The following is a 6,000-nucleotide window of genomic DNA, read 5'->3' as shown; positions in this document are numbered from 1 at the left end:
TCACGAGACTTGACTTTTGTGGTTGAATCGGGCGAGAGGTGGTGATGGTGCTGCAAGTGGTGGATTTAGTGGAAATATAAGATGTAGTTATAAAGCTATGAAATAATTGTAGAGATGGTGGACTAAGAGGTGTTGTCGGTGTTGATGATAAGTTTGATGGAGGTGGCGGAGCTGGTAAAGGTGTTGACAGTGGTGCAAGCACCGGTGAGGGATTTTTGTTTCTCTCTGAACTTCGAGATTATGATATAAAGGAAGAAAGAAAGACGAAAGAATAACGATAAAAAGGTTAATGGTGGAATTATAAAAATTGTGTTTTTCTTAAATATTTCAATTATGCCATCGGGGATATTTATAAAGTTCTTGAAGGAGATTTTTGAAGACCCACCAGAAGTAGGGATAATTATTCAATTTCCACTTGTGTTTAACTGTAAATTCTTCTTCCTCAGCAAAATCTTCTTGAGACAAAGAATTAATTTATTCTAGATTGTCCATAACATCAATGAGATTTTCTAATCTATCCACTTCAGCTTGCAAAGAACCAAAATTTTCCTTCCCATACTTTTTAATCAAAAATTTTAAGTCTTGAGTTCCTTTGCTAGAATATAACTTGGGTTACCAGAGAACACCAAGTTTTCATGTTATATAAGAAGTCAGGATGAGTTGACTAGTAATTCTCAAATCTAAAAAGGAATTAAAAGTTGTGCCTCCATTACAACTTAGAAGAATCGTAGAATGATCGTATATAGGTCTGTTCATTCTGGTTTGAATTAGAGTCGGACACTTATCTTCGATATGGTTATGGGAATAACGTTTCTCATGCATTAGCCATTGTTGAAGAGGAGCCGTTTACCTTCAAATAGGCAATATGTGATACTCATGACTCAGAGTGGAAAACAACTATGGGTGAGGAGGTAGAGTGTCTTCATAAAATCACACTTGGTAACTAGTTAAGTTTCTCAAGGGTAGAAAGACTACCGAGTGCAAGTGAGTCTATACAGTAAAGGACATCACTCCAGACTCTGAGGGTATCGTTAGTGGTGTAAGATACAAGGCAAGGTTAGTGGCTAAAGGATATGCACAAAGGGAAGGTGTGGATTATTATAAATTTTTCTTTTGTTAAGCACACTTCCATCCCAGTCCTTCTAGCATTTGTGTCGCAATTTGATTTAGAGATCGAGCAACTAGATGTCAAGTCTTCCTTCTTGCATGGAGATCTGGAGGAGGTCATTTATATGTTACACCCCATTGGTTATGAGGTTGTTGGTAAAGAAAATTATGTGTGTCGACTTCAAAATCAACTATATGGGATGAAACAATCACCAAGATAGTGGTATATGAAGTTTGATACATTTATGTTGCAGCAAAAGTACACTCATAATAAGTACGATCAATGTGTGTACTTTATGAAGCTTAAAGATGGGATTTTTCTTTATCTCTTACTCTATGTTGATGACATGCTTATAGCTGCAAAGAGCAAGTCAGAAATTGATGTTTTGAAGAAGAAAATAAGTTTGGAGTTTGAGATGAAAAATTTGGGTTCAGCTAAGAAGATATTGGGCATGAGAATTACACGAGATAGATCAAAGGGGAAGTTATGTCTTACTCGGAAATCTTATCTTGAGAAAATCGTTCGTCGCTTTGGGATGCAAAATTCTAAAGTTACCAGTCTTCCATTGTTGTCAAGTGTTAAGTTATTAAACCAATTGATCCTACTACCACTGAGGAGAAAGAATTTATGTTGGCGGTTCCCTACGATAATGTGGTAGGTTCTTTGATGTATGATATGGTTTGTACCCGTCCAGATATCTCTCAAGTGGTAGCATTATTTAGTCGTTATATTGCTAAGCATGGGAGAGCATATTGGTACGCGGTTAAGGGAATTTTGCGATATCTTCAATAACCCTAGATGTTGGTTTAGTGTATCAAAAGGATCAGAGTTTGAAGGACTGTGAATTTGTTGATTAAGATTATGCTGGTGATCGAGATAAGTGTGGATCTACTTGGGTATTGTGAAAAAGTGGGGGTCTAACAACCGCACCCAATATTTCGTTTAGGCAATCTGTATGGACTAAATCCAATATAATTCCAAGAGAATCAACTAGACATTCAGACTCAATCAAGGAAAGTATATCCAAGAGTTATATATTTGTTTCTCAATGTGACCAGCAAATCAAACAAATAGAAATCCGTGAGACTGATTATTATGAGAAACAACTTGAACGGTGCCAAATACCAATGTTCAAGTGTCAATCAATTTTAATCAACAACCAAAGGTTGGATTTACCAATTGATTGAACTACGCACAACCTGTGATATTTCAATTATATATAAAATATGATGCGAAAAAGAAATAACAAAGACACCATAAGTTTTGTTAACGAGGAAACCGCAAATGCAGAAAAACCTCGGGACCTAGTTCAGATTTGAACACCACACTATATTAAGCTGCTACAGAATCTAGCCTACTAAAGGTTAACTTCGGACTGGAATGTATTTGAGACCTGACCAATCTCACGCCGATTAAGGTATAGTCACGTTCCTTACATCGCTGAATCCCAGCAGGACTCTACGCACTTGATTCCCTTAGCTGATCTCACCCACAACTAAGATTTGCTACGACCCAAAGTCGAAGACTTGATAAACAAATTTGTCTCCCACAGAAAAGTATATTCTGATAGATAAATCTGTCTCCCACAGGAATACCTACTAAGTTTTATTTCGTTTTGATAAATCAAGGTGAACATGAACGAATTGATAATCCGGTCTTATATTCCCGAAGAACAGTCTAGAAAATACCAATCACCTCACAATAACTTAACTATATGGTAGTAGAACAAGTTATTGTGAAATCACAAAGAATGAGACAAATAACTTTGTGATTATTTTTTTTTATCTTATCTATCGGAGATAAATCTTGAGCAAATCTTAAAGAAGATAGTACTCAATATGATAGAACAAGTAAGATCAGAAAACGCAACTACAAAGAAAATAGTTGGGTCTGGCTTCAGAATCCTAATGAAGTATTTTAAGTCGTTAACCTATAATGGTTTTAGGAAAAACCTAGGTTAAAGGAGAATTCACTGTAGTCGCAACTAGTATCACACAGGAGGTGTGGGGATTAGGTTTCCCAATTGCTAGAGTTCTCCCTTATATTGTATTCAAATCAGGGTTTGATAACTTTGGAACAAAGCAATCAATATTCACGGTTAGATGAAACCTGATTTAAGATTCACGCTAATATATTTTCACCGTTAGATGTTCTTATCTTGTTACACACAGATAAAATATACCTTCATTTAGATATGGGTAACCGTACCTAAACTGTATATTGAGTTGGCTCAATAAAAATTAACCGAAGTTACCCATATGAACACTTTTGTATTAACCATGGTCATCTTAACACTTCTAGATTAACTGATAATCAAATGAATCTAATTGTGTTACTCATAGAGTTGTTCAATTTTTGATATTCTCATAGAAGTATAAAAGACACAATTGAAGCAAAATCGGATTGATTTAAAAGAATCAGTTCATGAACATTTTATCCACGATTTGCAAAGATTTCATCTTTAATATATAAATGTATATGTTCATGAGTATGAAATCATACTTAACCGATTTAGAACTTGAACCACTTAAGTTTGCAAACATGTACGCTAACTTAAGTTCCGGATATTGGTCACAAGTAGATAGTTTGTAAACGGGTACGCAAACGTTAGCTCCAGACCCAACTAGGTAGAAACCGTTTGCAAACGGGTACGCAAACTTGGTTCCCGGACTTAGACAATTAAATCAGTTTGTGAACGAGTATGCAAACTTAAGTACCCTGACTTAAACAGTTGAATAAGTTTACGAACGGGTATGCAAACTTAACTTCAAGTTCTGAACTCCAACAAAACAGTTCACACATTTAGTACACAAACAATGATATATCCAGACATGGGTTTTTAGTTCTTAACTCTCATTTCAATCATTGAAACATTCTTAGAAGACGACAATAATTGTCTCACACAAACTATTAGATTATAAGCAATTTTCAAGTGATCGAATGATCAATATGAAACATTCCGAGTCTACATCAAATGACTGTCTCACACAAATCATGTAAGATGTTACCAGGTGATTTTCACATGATCATCTTTTGACTTTCGTCAAAGAATAATGATGAACGTAGTTAAAGCAAAAGCTTTCCAACACTTATTTCGAGTAAGATATAAGCGAGTTAAATTCAGCTCAAAATATCAAATGTGTATAATGTAAAGTCTATATAGATATACGACTTTTGTCTCAATAGGAGATAGAATAGAATAAACTTCTGAGTGATAGATGAGTTCAAATCTCCACATACCTTTTTTTTATGAAGTTCCACAAGCTCCCCTTAGTAGTTCTTCGTCTTTAATCGATGAACATCGTGAAGTATAAAGCTCAGCTACACATTCTATCCTAATTCGATATATAGCTATAAGTACATTAGAAATCAAGACTTATAGTTTTGACAACTAAACTTGATAAACAATCTTGAGATAGCAACACTTGAGAGTTTGACCGAGCAGTGATCTAACATATGTTTTACAGTCAATTGTTGCTTTGTATACTACATAGGCGGAGTATATTACTGTAACAGAGGATGTTAAGGAAGCGTTATGGATTCAAGGTCTAGTTGGAGACTTAAGGATTATGCAAAAGAATGTCATTGTGTATCTTGACGGTCAAAGTGCAATTCATCTTGCAAAGGTCCAAGTCTATCATGCACGCACCAAGCATATTGATGTCCCTTATCATAAAATTCGAGAAGTGGTTGATAATGGAAAAGTTCATCTATTGAAGATTGATACTGAAGATAATCCATCAGATATGTTGAAGATAATTGTTCTGAAGGTCAAGTTTGAGAGGTGTCTCAGCTTGATCAATATTGCTCGGTGTTGATATTTTAGGGGCTTTTGAGTTTGCAGTTAACTCAGTCTTTTTGTGGAATCATTGACAAGGTGGATAATTGTTAAGGTTTTCAAAGATTCATACCTATTTACACTTGTGGAGGTTATATCATTAACACTTGTGGAGGTTATAGGACACTTGGCATAGAGAAGTAGAAGACTTTATTGTTAAGCACTCATGTGTATTACATAGTAAATTCTTAGCGACCAAGTATACTTTGCTTGAAACGATTACTACTTGGTTGTAAAGAATTATGCTTGAATCCCAAGTATTCATGTAGTATAAATAGAAGGGATCTCATTTACAGAAGGACACACCAAATCTAAGAGATTTATGAGTTTTTTTCCTACATCTTCTACTTGTGAGATTATAGAGCAATATTTCTAGAGAGTTATTTTAGTGTTATGATTAGCTTCTTGCTATTTATCAATTTTTAAGTGCTCTAATTCTCAATAAAAGTTCTATAATAAAGATTTGTTCATAGTCGTTTGGATGCAAGGGCATATCGCCGAACCACGTTGATTATTATGTTCTTGTTTTCTTGTTTCTTTTAGTGTGCATCTTCTTTGTCTCTACTTCTACATTGATCCGAAGAACTAGTGTCATGCATAATTATTACCAAACAATCCCAACAACCCCAACAATAACAACCAAAGAAGAGTTTTAATCTTGATTGCACTATCTAAAAACCAGAGAGCCTTCTAATCCTTGTTAGCATGCAAATCTTTTCGATGATAATGCATCGCCCATTTAACAGTAATAGAAATAAATCTATTATCCTGCACAAACTCTGGAAGATCCAGAGAAACAAGACACACTAAAGCAAAAATTTACCGATATGATTTACCACCATATTAGATTGATAAAGTAGTCATCTTTTCAACAAATAACGGTTCAAAATCTTCTCCATGTTGCATGAAGCAATTTGGGAAAGTAAATCTCCACATATACTCATTGTCCTCTGGTTTAACTTTGATCTTATGTTTTAATAGATGATCATCCCAATCTTATCTAGGACTTGTTTTTGTTTTTTCTTATTCTTTTTCTTTGAACTATGATTTTGGG

The sequence above is a fragment of the Papaver somniferum genome, unplaced genomic scaffold, assembly GCF_003573695.1.
Source record: "Papaver somniferum cultivar HN1 unplaced genomic scaffold, ASM357369v1 unplaced-scaffold_25, whole genome shotgun sequence".
Taxonomy (NCBI): Eukaryota; Viridiplantae; Streptophyta; class Magnoliopsida; order Ranunculales; family Papaveraceae; genus Papaver; species Papaver somniferum.
The sequence above is the reverse complement of the archived record's forward strand: the minus strand, read 5'-3'. Positions refer to the sequence as shown.